Below are 17,173 nucleotides of genomic sequence, written 5' to 3'. Positions count from 1 at the left end.
CTGGAAAACAGATGAATAAGAATGAGGAAGTGGAATTTTTCAAACCCTTATAAAACAGTTTTATTACTAAATGGGGATGTCTTAAACTACTAAATTTTGCTGATACAAACATATCTGTTAATGTTCCCTCTTTGGTTACCCAGAATTCTGCTGCTAGGGCAGGAATGAGCCCTGTGAACCTTGACCCCAGGCTGTCCTCACTAGTCTGCGTAATGCTTGGGATCAGACACTGCTCTTCCAGAGCAGTGACGAAAGAGTGTCCTTGGGGCTTGGAGGCTCCTCTGGCTACTGCTGCACATTTACAGGGTTCTCTCTGAGAACGACTGGTGCAAGAGCCTAATGAGCTTTGTCCAGCTGTACTTAAACTAGTAATGAGAACAGCATGAAGACATCAGCATGAAAGTTATTGCAAGTAGGAAGATCTGGAGATGGTTACCCTGGAGGTAGTTGTCAACGCACTAAGTCATACCTCTAATACTAGAATTATGTTGCCTAACATGCAATCATCTTGGACATCCACAGAAACCAAAAGTCATTGCTTGTGCAAGGTCACAGGGAAGTGGGAAATACAAAACCCTTGCAAAACTTGTCTTACAGTCTCAACAGACAGATGTTCCATTTGGATTTTGCTGATGTTTATACTATATGCCATTTACTCATAACATTTTATGGATGCTCTGAAATCATCTCCAAAGACAAAAATAAGACAGTATATAATTCACTTTACTTACATATTATTAACTTTTAAATTAATGAATTAAATGTTATAAATTGATCCTGTCAGTGATGGGTTTTCTTACTGATAATAAAGTTAATATTTATGATAAAAGTTAGCATTTTGGCCCTGGCTGGTGTTGCTAAATGGTTAGAGTGTTTGCCCGCACAGCAAAGGTTCAAGGGTTTGAGTCCCAGTCAAGAACACATGCCTAGGTTTTAGGTTCAATCCCATGTGCAGGAGGCAACCAATCAATGTGTCTCACATTGATGTCTCTCTTACATCAAAGTCACTGTCTCTCTTTTTCTCTCTCAATCTCTCTCCTTATCCCCCCGTCTCCCTTTCATTCTTTCTTAAAAAAAAAAAAAAAAAAAAAAAAATGGAAAAATATCCTTTATTTATTTATTTTATTTTTATATTTTTATTGATTTCAGAGAGGAAGGGAGAGGCAGAGAGAGATAGAAACATCAATAATGAGAGAATCATTGATTGGCTGCCTCCTGCGTGCCCCCCACTAGGGATCAAGCCTGCAACCCAGGCATGTGCCCTTGACCAGATTTAAACCCGGGACCCTTCAGTCCACAGGCCTATGCTCTATCCACTGAACCAAACCAGTTAAGGCCCTTCTTTTTTTTTTAATTAACCAAAAAAAGAACTTAGAATTTATGAAAGTATAAGAGAGATAACAAAGCTCAGAATGAAAGGAGAAATTCATTTACATACCTGAAACTCGAGTTCCTAATGTCCTCTCAAGATTATTTCTATGAGTTTTTTCAGTTTTTCCAAGACAGATATTCCCATTGCTTCAAAAGTTATTTATCACTTTAGTGTCAAGAAATATTAATCTCACTTGGACAAATATACTTGAACATGTATAGGTTATAATAACTGCAATGGAAGAGTTTAGAATCATTTTATGTGATACATGACTAGCAAACCTAGAATAATAACTTAGAGAAAGCTTGAGAGGCAAAATTTTCATGTTAAAATATTTGAAGGCATTTTCAGTAAAAGATAAAATTCTTTCTCTATGGCACCAGTGGGTAGAAATTAGAGTGGATATGAATTTTGGCTAATATAAAGATGCAAGTTGCTATGGCTAGTGAGAATGTTTAAGTCATGTACTGAAGTCTTTAAAATGTAATTTTATTTTTTCTATGTCTACCATATTTTATCTCAAGTCTCCATTTGTAAGAAAAAAGCCATTTCCTAATAAACTAGGTCAGTTCAACATTCCCCAGGAGGGGAGACGTTTTCTTCCCACAAGGACACCAAGCCAGATACTAGGGCACTGAGCTTAGTGAGGGAACCAAAGCTGGCCATACACACACTGCAAACCGTGTGTAACTGCTTCTTGTGGAGCATGGAGGCCAGGTGCCAGGGGCAGGAAACACTGGGACTCATTTCTTTCTTTTTCTTTTACTCCCCCTCTTCCTTGCCTCAGGTCAGATGACCACTATGTATTCAGGGGATAGGAGGAGGCAGGGGAGGGAGGAACTGAGTCACTTATTCATCCAGCTCCTTCTTGGAGAATTTGGCGTTGTCCCCTTTGAGGCAATAGAAGCTATAGACTGCATTTCTATGACCCAAATGGGTAAGCCATGGGTGAGAGGCATGAGGGGAGAACCCATCATATATGGCAATGATGTTTTAGTTCAGTACCGTTCACTGATGCTCAGTGTTGCCAAACATTGCTCTAAGTACTTCATATTTAACCCATGCAATAGCTCTAAGAGATCAATAGGATAACTTCGTTTTATAGATGATGAAAATGAGGCTTACAAGATTAACATCTCCAATATCAGCCTGATAGAAGCAAAACTGAGACCTGAAACTATAGCTGCTGATCCAAAGCTTTCGAGTCCATATTGTTAGTTAGTTCTATTATGTGTTGGCCACTACTGTATATACTAGAAATACATAAGCTTTAAACCACTATACTACCTTAGAATAGTCTGTGGTCAGAGAACTGAAAATTTTTGATCACCAGAGGCACTTAGGCAAGAATAAAAGACCATTTAGCCGAGGTAGTTTCTATTGGACAGTAGTCTGTAGCATTCATTACAAATAAGTTGAAGCCTGGCCATGTTGACTCAGTGGCTGAATGTCAACCTATGAACCAGGAAGTTATGGTTTGATTCCTGGTCAAAGGCACATGCCTGGGTTACGGGCTCCATCCCATTGTCAGTAGGGGTGTGAGGGAGGCAGCCAATCAATGATTCTCTCTCATCATTGATGCTTCTCTCTCTTCCTCTCTGAAATTGATTTTTTAAAAATTGTGTTTATTTTTTTAAGCTTAAATAAAATAATCATCTAATCCAACCAACTCATGAGTCAGAAGCACAATTTTCCCTTCTAATTCCATAAAATACTCACTAAACTTTGATGCATGGTAGTATTTATGAAGCTGCAGTAATGGTAAGACTGCAACAGAAACTGGGTGTGGTTATACTGTGGCTGAGCACAAAGCACTGAAAAAGACATTTTTCAAGCTCCCACATCTGAACAGTGTTGATGGAATTCTAGAGTTGTTTGACCTGCTGCACAATAATATACAATCTCATAAAAAGAAGAGTTGATCTGAGTATATGAGCAATGAACATTTTGTAAGAGCAGGCCAATGTCAGACTGCCTAATGGTTGTGACAGGCCCAGCCTGACACTCTTTGTGATGTGCCAGGAAAGACTTGCATTAATCATTCAGTAATCTTAAGTGGCTCAATGGACTCAGGTGGGCGTGGGAGCCATTCTGTTTGGTGCTCCTCTGCTCCACCCTCCTGTCTTCCAAAATGAGTGACAGCTAAGAGTCACTGCCTTTACCATAGTGTTGCATAATAAAGAAAGAGTGGGCCAGGAGATGACTGATACTTCTGTTCTCTGTGTTTATGCCTGTGAATGTACTATTTTATTGGCATGAGGAGCACTGCTGATTTGAAAGTTTGATATATGGTATACTTTTAAAAATATATATGCTTTTTAAAATTAATTTTAGAAAAAGAGGGATAGAGAGATAGAAATATGGATGACCATCGATTGGCTGCCTCCTACACGCCCCACACTCAGGATCAAGCCCACAACTTGGGCATGTGCCCTGACTGGGAATTAAATCAGAGACCTATTGGTTCATGGGTCAATGCTCAATCATTGAGCCATATTGGCTGGGTGGTATATATTTTTGAGGATTGCAACACCATAACACATAAAACGTAATAGCAAGGTCTGCCTCCCTTCCCCTGTGATATTCATAAGTGCACCTAAGGGCACATTTAACGTATAATATATAAAATGCACATATGAAATACATAATAACTGCCATTAAATGTAATAAATAATATAGACAACTATACATACCTCATATGACCAGTTATCTAAAATATTTTCTGTATTGTGTTCCTCAAATCCTGAAGGTGATGTGTTTAAATATCTTCCACATGCAGGTGACTCCCTTTCCTGAATTTTAGACTTATGCATACAGCTTCTGACTGACATCCCTTAAACTGAACTCTTATTCATTTCCTCACACCCATTTTCCCCCAGTATTTCCCTCAAGCTATAAGTCTAAGTATGCTCTTTGGTTCCTCCATTCTCTACATCTAATCTATTCACAAATCAGTTCCCCTTTCAATATATCCTGAATCTGTTCATGGCTTTCCCTGTCTACTGCTACAACTCTAATACAAGCTACCATCACATTTTCTCTAGATTTTTAAAATACCTTCAGAACTGCTCTTCTACATCTACTTTTGACCCCTGCTGCTCTTTCTTCCACAAACAATAAACCTGATGTTCTCACTCCCCTGCTTAAAATCCTTCACGAGTTTCCATTGCACTTGATAAAATCTGAACTCCTCACCACTGCCTCTAATGTCAGGTATGACCTGGCTTTCCTTCTTCAGTCACATCTCCTACCACTCCCTGCTCACTCACTATGCTTCAGCTACTCCTCTCTGTTCTATAAATTTAGCAAAGTATTTCCACATCAAGGTATTTGCACATGTGCCCTCTGTCCAGAATGCTGTTCCCCCAGAACATTCAGATCTCAACATAAATGCCTGCCAAGAGAGGTTCCCTGGTCTCCTCATCTAAAGCAGATCCCTCCCAGCCCATCACATTCTATCACCCTATTGTTTGTTTACTCATCTATTGTCTGTTTTTCATCACATAAAATGTGAGTCCCCTACAGGCAGGGATCTGTGTGTCTTGTTCACCACTAAATCCTCAGGGCCTGGTATATGCTGGGCACACAATGACTATTTGTTGAGTGACTTGGCTTTTCCTTAGAGCACAAAGAGTGTTTCAAGATCAGGTACCTAGGTGGAGTAGAGAGTCCATTCACTTACGATAAGAGATGCAACCCAAAGGCAGAGATATCAAAGTCCTTATCTTCTGCTTTTCTAATAAACTCCTTTCTCAGCATCATAGCCCACTACTGTGAGTTAAATTTCTGCTTCTTGGACATCAGAGACTATAGACATCTCGCTTTTCACAAAAGGCATTAATCTGGACTATTAGGCATTAAAAATAGTGAAACATTAATAGCTTTCATTTTATGCTTTGAGAACACTGGTGTTATGGGAGGGAATTTATATTCATTCCCACAGTCATTGACAGAGACTCTCTCCTTAATCAAACTTCAGTCCGACTCCTTTGAGCCCTCTTTTTTTTTTAAATTAAATTATTATCTGTGTACATATTTTACCATTGCCCCCCCCCCTTCCCATATATACCCTCCATTCTTAGAGTTTTGTATCCATTGGTTGTACTTATATGCATGTATACAAGTCCTTTGGTTGATCTGTTATCTCCCCCAGATCTCCCTACCCTCCCCGCTGTAATTTGACAGTCTGCTTGTTGCTTTACTGTCTCTATATCTATCTTTTGGTTCATCAGTTTATAATGTTCTTTATTATCCATAAATGAGTGAGGTCATGTGGTATTTCTCTTTCATTGACTGGCTTATTTCACTCAGCATGATGTTCTCCAATTCTATCCAGGTTGCTGCAAATGATGAGAATTCCTTCTTTTTTATGGCAGCATAATATTCCATTGTGTAGATGTACCATAATTTTTTGATCCAATCATCTTTGAGCCCTCTTTTTGAGGAGGCCTCAAACTTTCCCTCTAAGAACTGTAACTTTCCACACAAACGATTTCATCCACCTTTCACACTAAAACACTTGAACAAACCCTAACGTAGTTTCAATCAGCTCAAGGCTGTGTTCCTAGGATCACGACCCCAGCCTGAGAAAGCTTAATGCTGCCCACAGAATTTTGTTTTAGACGAAATCTGATTATAGGCCCCTGAGTTCCTTAGAACAGATGTAACTGCAAATGTTTTCTCTGTCTTTTTGAGATTCTGTCTTTCACAATGAAGGATCTCTTTCTCAAGGATGTGGGAGCCACCCTGTGAAATGTAATCATTAAGGAGGATAGAGCCCTTGTGTCCGAATCTCTGCGGGCGAGTGGGAGTTCACCCTCCATAAACTCCAGCTGACGACACATATGGCCTAGTCACATAGACCACCCAGCCAAGGTCCTTAAGTACTTCTCTTTTGCACTTCCAGCATTTAAAAAAAAAACCTCCTGCCTCTAATTTCACCAAATTTAGTTCTATACTGGAGTCTCTTTCCCTTACTGCAGCAGCTCAAGTAATATCTTACCACTTTTGGCAAAAGTCAATTGAGTAATCTCTCTCTTTAAAATTTATTGATGAGAGAAAGAGAGAGAGAGAGAAAGAGAGATCAATTTGTTTTTATAAAATGGACACTATAAAAACCTACCCTATAGGAGTCTTGGGAGGATTAAAAGGATTACCATAAAGCACCATAAATTTATAAACATATGTATATACCATAAGGCATTTTTAGTTCTAATGAAAGTCTGTAATTCCTTAAATAAAATTGAGTGAGCTGGGACTAAGAGCTGGATGGTGCAAACATTTCTTGACGGCCTTTGGTGTTCAGGTGGTAGAGGAAGTAAAGGTCCTGTGATGCCACCAAGAAAGGAAAGAAAATTACCCTGAGGAGTTTTCTCTCTACAAGCCATTGGATTTCCTTTGTGAGAAGAAAATATTTTTTATTAATATAGTTCAACTTTGGCCAAATGTTGAGAAGAAGCCAAAAGACATGATGATTAACTTCCTGAGATTTGCAGAGAATATAAATTCTAGGAAACCTGACAGTGTAGATTTGGGCTGAGAGTGGCCTTGGCTGGAATGCAAATCAGAACAGATATAGATCACTGAACCAGGTCAATCATTCCGGGCCTAGGTGGGGCTTATTTTGATGTGCAGCTAGAGTGAGAGGATGTTCCAGAAGAAAGTGTTCTAGATAAAAATGGGGGGAAAAAACAATAGCAGCAGCACTTGGCTTCTTTTCCCATCATGGTTCCAGGGCAGGGCAGGGAAACTGGGTGATAGGTATGTGTAGTGTGGAAGCAGCATCAGGCATAGCTGGGATCGGATTTTACCTTTACAATCAAACCATTTCAGTTTGCTCACATGACTAGAGGATTACTTATGTAGACAATGCAATAGGTGGTTTATCTTAAGAAAGCATCAAACCGTTTTCAGCATAAACTAAGACAGTATTTTGAAAGACTATTTTCATTTTCTAAAAATTGGTATCAACGTACGTACAACATACCATACCAAACAGAGTTAAAAGGCCAGGAGGACTTTATTCAAGGACTTTATTCGGAGAGAGAGATGGAGAACTAACTGCAAACTCAACTTCACCGAGGCAGAGAGGGCAAGGTTTTCTAAGGGCTGGGGTCAGCGAGTGGGACGGTATGGGGCACGTAGGAGGAAAGTCATAGGCCATCTGTGCTTGACAATTGGCTTTACTGAAAGAAAAATCAACTTTTGTCTTTATGACAATGGGGGGTATATTTAAGAATGTGGGATACACAGAGGAGGAAAGAAAAACTAGCATATATTGTGGGGGGAAAGATAACAATTTTGGCAAGTGTGTTTCAGCAGAATAAGAGCATTTTGGCATACCGCAGCCAGCCTCGGTCTGAAGTAAAGCTGCACAGGGCCCTGCCAGGAGGAATTATGAAGCCATGAGCATGCAGCTGCTTTTTCCCAGATGCTAGGCTCTCCCCTATGTTTGATTTGGCTTTTTCTCCAATGACAATCACTGTCATGTTTTTTTCCACTTGTTTTCAATAATTCCATCCCTATTTTCTCTTGAGAATTGTGCAGTGATAAGTTATTCCAAGTGATGATTCAATTTTAATAACTTTGAGCAGGGTGTTTCTATGAAGGAATACTTATTTTGAATTAACTACACTTACTGTTTCTAATTCAAGAGTTTGCAGTGTTGTAGTCAACCAAGGCAGAATAATGGAAAACCCGGTTTCAGATCCTACTACACTGACACCTAAGAATAAGTGAATTTTAGCAGTTTATTTCATAATTGGTCTGAATAAGGAGTTGTCATAAACTGCCTTTTTAGTCTGAAAATCATGCCAAGCAGATATGGCCCATTACTCAATGGTTAAAAAGGTTTATTTGTTTAAGCAAAATTTACTCAAAACAATTCAGGTTTATACAGTGTAGTACTCATAAGGTTATCATATGCTACTACTTCTAAAGCCAATTCCAAGAATCCATTTCACATATTTAGTTTATAAAATTTCAGTTTACACTTTTAAGGGACATGTCTATAGTGGAATACAAGACACAACTATATAACTACATTTCCTATTCCACAAGTTGAACATATAATAAACAGTAAGGAAGCAAATTAACAGGCCAGGCAAATTCTCTGTGCCAGATGCACATATGAAAAAGACTCTTTTAATCCAGTTTTGTAAATGCATTTTTAGTTCCCATCTACCTTGCCCTAAATTTGTTTGACTTTTTCACTTTCAACCATGTTATGATTCCTTTGGATACAAGTCATCTTTGTGTTACGATATTTGACCAAACATGCTAATATTTTATATTCTACAAATATATTATAACTTGCTTTCCATACTAATTTTATATCAATTAAGAAGCATATTAATTTCACATGAATAACTACTGAACTCAGCATAGACTTTTAAGTATATTATATAGAAAAATCTTATTTTTAAGCATTAAAAGGGTAAACCAAAAAGAATTAGCAGAAATTAGGAAGTGCTTGAGATTTCAGAAAAAAATCGTTCACAAAGTTAGTCCCTTATGATCTTTTAGAAGCCATGGCTTATTGTTTTACCTCTATGCCATAAGTAATCTCTTTGAATAATATATTTTATTCACAAATTCAAATGTAACTACTTTCTGAAGTAAACATTTCTGGTTAACAAGTTGCTCACGAGTATCTTGTTTACATTGACCCCTTCAGTGATTAATTTTAAAAATTCTAAATATATTTAGAATCATATCATGCAAATATAATTTTAAATGTATTCAAGATGCAAGGTGATGGATAGCTTAAAAATAACATTTTCATTTTGAGGTGATTTGTATCAGTTTACCCTATAAAAATTAATACTCTAATACCCTGTTTCCCCGAAAATAAGACAGTGTCTTATAATAATTTTTTTCTCCCAAAGTTGAGCGAGGTCTTATTTTCAGGGGATGTCTTATCTTTCCATTCAGTAGGTCTTATTTTTGGAGGATGTCTTATTTTCAGGGAAACATGGGTAGGTAGATTAATTCTTTCCAACCATGACTCCTGGGACATTGCCAATATCTGGGTTTCAACCACAATCCATTATTTGGCTCCTTTGCAGAGTTCATTATATAAACTACTAGTGGCCCAGTGCATGGATTCATGCACAATGAACGGAAGTTAATTAGAAGAAACAGTTTAATATCACTATTCACCCTTTCTCTATAATACAAGTGTCAATCAAATTCACAATCAACAATGACAGATCGAAACACATGCATGCAATTGGCGCCAGCGAGAGCTTTATATATATCATACATGCATGAGTCAACTTAGCCTATTTATAAATATATATATATATATATATATATATATATATATATATATATATATATTATATATAATGAGCTGTGGGCTGCATTTTGCACCATGGGGTCTCAACAGTGTTGGCTGCAATTTGGTGGGCTGTCGCTCCGGGGTGGTGGTGAGGCCTGTGTCCCACTTGGGAGAAGCCAAGTGTTGCTTTGTTGGTGCCAGGTCCATGGTGCCATTTCTTTGAAAATGGCCAGTGTGCATCACGGCAACTCCTGCATTGAGCATCTGCCCCATGGTGGTCAGTGCACATCATAGTGATGATTGGACAGAGGGACACTTAGCATATTATAGATAGATAGATAGATAGATAGATAGATAGATAGATAGATAGATAGAAAGATAGATAGATTAGAGGCCCGGTGCACTCAGGGCAAGGGGGGGGTGTGTTATCTCTCAGCCAGCCTGCACCCTTTCACAGTCCGGGAACCCTTGGAGGATGTCCAGCTGACAGTTTGGACATCCTTAGCCCTGCCACGAAGGCAGTTGAGCATTTGCCCCTTGGTGGTCAATGGGTGTCATAGCAACCAGTCATTCTGCTGTCTGGTTGATTTGCATATTAGCCTTTTATTATATAGGATACTTTGACACTCACCCAATTATCACCCCAATCCCTGTGCAATTTGCTTACTTTATAGTTTGAAAGTTTTGTTTTTATTTTTTACTTGTGGACTATAGGAGCTGTTGCATTTGAAACACAAATGTACTTTTGTGTGCACCTTCCACACCATCCAGCTAGGATTAAAGGATAATGTCTTAACAATTGTGTAAATTCACATTCTTGGGTTCCAAGCAACATTTTTAGAAAAAGTTTTCTTTCTTCTATGTTAGTTCCAAAATAAACAGTTACAGAACTGGTTCCAATTATGAATGGGCTGCTTCTACCATGGAATCACCCAATCTCAGAGCTGGATATAGTCCAATATCCAACTCAGTTCAAGAATCCTTTCTTTAGCATAATTTAGCTCCTGGATGGATGTCATCTAGCCTTGGCTTAACGACAGTAGTGAGGTATAATTATCCCATAAGAAAGAAAACTCATATTACTATGGAGGATACTTACCTGTGTCTTCTAAATTACCTGTATTAAACATGTGCAATTTTTATAACTAGGAGAAAAGTTATAAAAATGCATATCAATACTTTAAAAAAGGTTATGCCTTTTACATTTTCATCTAAAAAGTTGATGAGCACTAAAAAATAAAGACAAGGATAGAGCCCTACTTCTATTAAAGATTTCCCTCCAGGGTGATACAGAGCTACTCATTTATTATTGAATTTAATTTAAACCCAAACTCCTTTCCTGGCAACAGTGACATATGATAGTTGTATTAATATGGTAAAGGATGAAGGCTTTTGATTCCATGTCTTCATATTTGTTATATTCTCAAAAAATAGAATTTTCTGATGGAATTTCTCCTTCTACTTCTTAGTTTAAAAGCAATTTCTCAAGAATTCATAGAAATAATGACTAATTGAGTCAGTCAAGCATGAAAAAAATAATATTCTTTTTCTGCTATAATGCAAGTTTTAAAAAAATAAACAAAATCATTTAGACTTATAACTCTGAAATTTGGCATAAAATGAATACTCAAAGGACCATTAATGCATGTCTGAGTGTGGGAAAGCATTTGCCTTAGAGAAAAATTGAGAATAAAAAAACATACATTTTGCTGGGTGTGTACAGAGAATTAGGCCTTATTCGGAAAGAAATGGTTACATGATATAATTGTTTCTAATACAATATATACAAAGAACACACTGACTGTGAGAAGTTCAGTTTAATTTGAATTTTTATATATATATAAAGGAGACCTGACCTTGGAATGATTTTTTTTTTGGAAATGTAGCCTAAAACTTAACAGTATCTTTCTTCTAAAATTTGCCAGTGAAGTAAGCAAAAGCAGGACTCATCACCTTCACAGCATGGTACTCCTCCCTCCACTTCTCCAGGTCACTTCTCATTTCAGAGCAAGAATGGAGACTGAACATGAGGTGTGGAGCTGTTACATGGGCCCAGGGCCAGAAGGAGGGAGGAGTCTGAGAAGAAGAATGATTTCTTTGCTGGATAAAACATGACAATGTGTTGCTAACTAGTTTTCCTTGGAAAGAATGCATATGGTCTTGATTAAAACATTTTTTACACCATGTCAGATTTCATATCAATGATATTCGTTGTTTTGAACTGCAACCTAAGAGAAAAATGTCATTCTGAATCTTACTGCTCCAGATGAAGCCAGAGAAAAGTCCTGGGCACACTCAATCTCTCAGTTAGCCTATCTCTTCACATGCAGGTCAATAACCACTAAGCCCCAAGCATGAGGGATTCAAAGATTAATAAAGTGTAGGCCTGGCTGTCAAAGAGCTTGCAATCAAGTGCGAAAGAGAGACACTTAGATGTGATTTGAAGGTAAGCACCATAAATGTGTGCCCAGGTTATTATGTGGTCACAGAGGGGAACCCCTGACTCAGCCCAGAAGGGTACTAGGGACCCTCCATGCCCAGACAGTAAACTTCTCTGAGTAGCTTGTTCACCTCATCATCTAGCCCCATGGTTGGCAAACTGTGGCTCGCAAGCCCCATGAGGCTCTCTGGCCCCTTGAGTGTGGCTTTTCCACAAAATACCAAGGCCTGGGCGAGTCTATTTTGAAGAAGTGCCATTAGAAGAAGTTTAAGTTTAAAAAAATTGGCTCTCAAAGAAATTTCAATTGTTGTACTGTTGATATTTCGCTCGGTTGACTAATGAGTTTGCCGACCACTGACCTAGCCAATAGTAAGAGCTAGATAAATATTTGCTGGACTTGACTGAGTGCATTATATTGACATTAAAAGCTTTCATGCAAGACCAAAAGGGCTGATTGAAGGTGGGTGTATATTCCCATTAAAGCTTCGAAGAACTCAGATATATAACCTGCTTATTTTCTTCACAGCACTTAGCACACCCAGTATTGTATACGTTACTGTCTTTATTGTCTGCTACCATTTACCCCCAGACGTGTGAGCTCCTTGAGAATGGGACTTGTATTTCCATTGCTTATAACTGTTGATGGCCTCTAGTATACTGAATAAATATCTATTGAATGAGTGTGAGTTCAACACTAGTTAAACTGATAAAATGGGCAGTTTAAAAGAAAATCCATTAAATTTTGCTTTGCTTTTATCTTTTGGATATATGAAGCAAATTTATGAGACAGTATGGGAATTCAGTGCCTAAATTATTGTTGTATACAATAACGATACTTTGTGTTTTGAAAATCTCATGGATGCTATTAACTCCCTCCATAGAAAAATGCACAGACACTTCAAGTTTTGACATCAACAAATATACAAAAATATTTTATTGAGACTGAAATGGAGAAGGGAAACATTTTTTCAAAGAATTGACTAGATATTTTTGTGGATTTGCTTATTTTTTTGGAAACAATTTTAATGCTCATCTATAAATGCCCTTTATTTTATTTGCAAAATGGGACTTATTATATGATCCATGTGTCAAGGAGCTTATATTATCTAGCTCTAAATTAAAATATATTTTGATAAAAATATATTATTTATTTGATTTTCCCCCTCTAACTCTCCTTAACTTTATTTAGCCAAAAAAGTGTTTTAGATATATCAATATTTATTATTAATAAGTTAAAAGTAGGCACTTATTTTTAAAATGTATAAAAGAAATTACTGAAAAAAAATTTTTCTCAATATTCAGAATAAAAAAATAGAACGCATTTTAAAATTATGGTAAGTCCACTTTTTTATTATTAAATTTATTAGGGTATCCTTGGTTAATATCATATTCAGATGTACAACTTTAAAATACAACATGTGGATACACTATTGTGTGCTCCCTGCTTGAAGTCTAGTCATTTGTTGTCACCTTGTATTTGATTCCCTTTACACTCTTCTAAAACTTTCAACTTTTGAAAATGGTTATCCAAAAATGTTGCTATCTCAAAAAGGCCAGGAGTTATAAATAATTTCCTACATCAGATGTGGTCGGCAGTCCCTACAATGGTTCTCAAAGATCCTTGCCTCCTAGTATTCCCACATTTTGTGCAGTCTTATTTGAGTGAGGACTAAATCTAGTGACTTGATTTAAAAGAATAGAATACGGCAAAAGTAATGGGATGTCACTTTTGAAATTAGGTTATAAAAGACTGACTTCCATTTTGCTTCTCCCTCCCTCTCCCTCCCTCTCTCCCTCCCTCCCTCCCTCCCTCCCTCCCTCCCTCCCTCCCTCCCTCTCTCTCTCTCTCTCTCTCTCTCTCTCTCTCTCTCTCTCTCTCTCCCACCCCCCCACCCCCAACTCTCACACTTCTTGCTTGCTTGTTGTGATGAAGCAAGTTATGGGTGCTCTGCTCTATAGAGAGTCCAATGTAATAAGCAAGGCCAATCAGGAACTGAATCCTGCTGACATCTATGTCAGTGAACTTGGCATCTAATTCTCCCCTGGTTGAGCCTTGAGATGAAAACAGCCCTGGCCATCGCCTTGACTCTGGCAGAGGTGAGTGGCAGAGGTCCAGACCCTGGGTTATGGGAGAGGGAGCGTATGCGTATGAAAGGTTGTACTCAGGAGAGATATACAGGAGATTCATTCATGATGAACAGACCTGACAGAAAGCACAAAGGCACGGTGGAAATTTGAAGAACTTGTCTTGTGAGAGACCTGGGCCAAGGTACCCAGCCAAGCTGCCTCTGGATTCCTGAACTACAAAAAACTGTGAGATAAATGTAGGCCACTAGGTTGTATGGTAATTTCTTACATATTAATAGGTAATGAATACATAAAAAATGACCTTATCTACAGCCAGGGAAAATGATGTTATAACTTCAATGTTACTGAAATGGCCTTTAGTGTAGATGTCAGCAAATCCGTAGTATTTCAGACTAAGAGTAGCATATTTTCACAAAACCATCCTTACAGGTGACTTATTTAAAAAAAAAAAAAAAAAAAAAAAATTACCTAGTTTCTTGGTTCTCTAACAACTGTCTCCCCCACCCCAAGTTTTTCTTTATAACATATTGTTTCTATTTCATTTTAATAAGTTAAATGGAGAGAAATATTATCAACATCTTATTAAAACTGTTAGATTTGGCCGAAACCGGTTTGGCTCAGTGGGAGAGCGTCGGACTGCAGACTGAAAGGTCCCAGGTTCGATTCCGGTCAAGGGCATGTACATTAGTTGCAGGCACATCCCCAATAGAGGTTGTGCAAAAGGCTGCTGGTCAATGTTTCTCTTTCATCGACGTTTCTAGCTCTCTCTCTCTCTCTCCCTTCCTCCTCTCTGTAAAATATCAATAAAATATATTTTTTTAAAAAGCTAAAACTGTTAGGTTTTATCAATTTCATTAATTTCATTAAATGACTGTTGAAATAAGGAGATTTCTGAAAAGAAAACCTATTATGTTTGTATATTTACATTTATATCTGCTGAAATTAATGGTTTTGAAATAACTGGCATGTGTTAGAATATTTATATATAAATTTCTAAAAGGAATCTAGGGAGATTTCAGTTTTACAATAGTCTGGGTTTATTAAATGCTCTTCCTCCTGTGGGAACATTATAGGTTGTAAAGATTGTCATAACTAGAACGGGGAAACAAAAGGAACTTAAACACAGTAGACCATATCACTGGGTTGCGGGGGAGGGGAATGTGATATATTATCTTCCTTGAGGTATGGGAGCTGGGAGAAGGGCATATAAAAATGTGGGATTTTTAGGTACAAGAGCATTAAATTACTGTTTGCCTCTCTCTCTCCACTGCTCTTTAATTGTTCAAAAACTACAAGAAGATTTAATATTTATTTGACTTTGTTCTTATGCCCTTTTTTTTTTTCTATGCACAGATCTGCTTATGAAGAAAATATACAGATTGGAAGAAAGAGTTATGAAAAGAAACCACAAAAACGATTTTATCCTCCTGAGACAGATTTCCTGTCTCTCCAGCAGATGTTATCAGGATAATTGCAAACAAAACTATATATAACAAAATCCAGGTGACTTAATATTTGTATCCAGTGATATAACTTCTAAAGTTGTATTATCAGCTTCCCTGTAGACAGGGCAAACAAATCAAAGTGTGAATCACGGTCTCTGAGACTTGACCTAGAAAACTTTAAAGCTTTGATTCTCTGAAAATCCAAGAGCTGGTTCTGAACTTAATTCCAAGAGCTCGTGGGCGTTTTGATAATCCTGCGTAACAGAGCCATTTCATAGTTTTGCCCTAACTTTGCCTGCGCTCAGGAAGTTCCCTCCCTTTTCTGCTCAGCAGGGCTTTTTCACTTCTTCTTGCTCCTTGTGTTTTTCCATTGCATCCAGAGCGGCTTAAATAAGGAAGGAGAGGTAAGGGGTGAGGGGGAGGCTATCGGAGTCTGTGCAGTCCTGGCTCACGGGGTAGAACGTGCCCTCATTCTGCACCACACGAAGGCCAGGGCGGGGCAGGAAGGTCTCAGGTCTCCCTGAAGCCCAAGGGAGGCCTGACGGAGCAGGCTGCGCGGTGTAGGGAGAGGAAAGTGTTCTGAGAATCTGCTTTTTCAGGTGATACAACAGTCTGTGGGGGTGGGGAGAGGAGGCTGGCAGAAGCTAAGGACAAATGACTGGCTACTTCCTCCAACTTTTTTTTTTTTCTTCTATCTATGGTCCTAGTCATCAATACCTATCTCAAATTTGACTATAAACAGCCTGGAAATAAGCAAGTACATATAATTAAGGTTCCTATGTCCGTATAAATTCTACTCTAATGTGGAAACCTTGAATGATTAAATGGATCTGGGTGAAAAACAAGTACCCAAGCCTGATTATTTTCAAAACCCCGAAGTGACTTAACAACTCTCCTACCAAATTTATATAATACAATTATGCTCTCCTGCTCAAAGTTTCCTCAATTTTCCCTCAAAAATTAGACCACGTCTTCAGAAAATGGTTTGGTCTTGCTGTTTCTACCGTGGCAAAATTTATTTTGGTTCTTCAACGTTCCACCGTGCTTCTGTGCTTTCTGTCAGGTCTCTTCACTGTGAATGAGTCTCCTGTATAAGCCTCCTGACTACAAGCTTTCATACCCGCACTCTCCCTCGCCCATAAACCTGAAGGTCTGGAGACCCGGCGCTCTGCCACGCCATTAGAAGCTTCGGCTTAGAGCTGGATTGGAAATGCCAAGCTTCTGGTGATACTACAGACTGCTGGTTGGGGCCTTAATGCCGGCTTAGTTATACTCTTGGCAGGTCACTGGATGCCAACCAGATAGCGCGTGAGCTCCAAGTAAACAAGGTCGGTGTGTTTTGAGTTGATCTCTAAAAAACAAGAACATTCTGTTTCTTAAAATTCAAATTAAACAAAGCAACTTAATAAGGCTCTTTTTGTGTTTGTGACCCTGCCCCACCCCCACCCCCCACCCTCCCACAGATGCTTCCTGCCTGGTTTGTGTCCACAGTCATTGTCCATGGGACTCCGAGGAGCTGTAGGAGGCCGCCCCCGCTTTCTCTCCAA

At 38.4% G+C, this 17,173-nt stretch overlaps 1 long non-coding RNA gene across 1 annotated transcript in view; it reads left to right on the top strand.

Moving 5' to 3' along the window:
• Positions 1 to 16,954, top strand: part of LOC311625989 — a 31,225-nt gene extending 14,271 nt beyond the window's left edge. The window contains exons 2-3 of the long non-coding RNA XR_014795605.1: positions 14,027 to 14,190; positions 15,535 to 16,954. This is a non-coding gene — a long non-coding RNA (uncharacterized lncRNA). The remainder of the gene's footprint in view (positions 1 to 14,026; positions 14,191 to 15,534) is intronic.
• Positions 16,955 to 17,173: the final 219 nt, after the last annotated feature.

Source organism: Pipistrellus hanaki, assembly GCF_964339955.1.
Source record: "Pipistrellus hanaki genome assembly, chromosome: 7".
In the NCBI taxonomy this organism is placed as follows: domain Eukaryota; kingdom Metazoa; phylum Chordata; class Mammalia; order Chiroptera; family Vespertilionidae; genus Pipistrellus; species Pipistrellus hanaki.
This window is presented reverse-complemented; position numbering and strand designations above follow the sequence as displayed.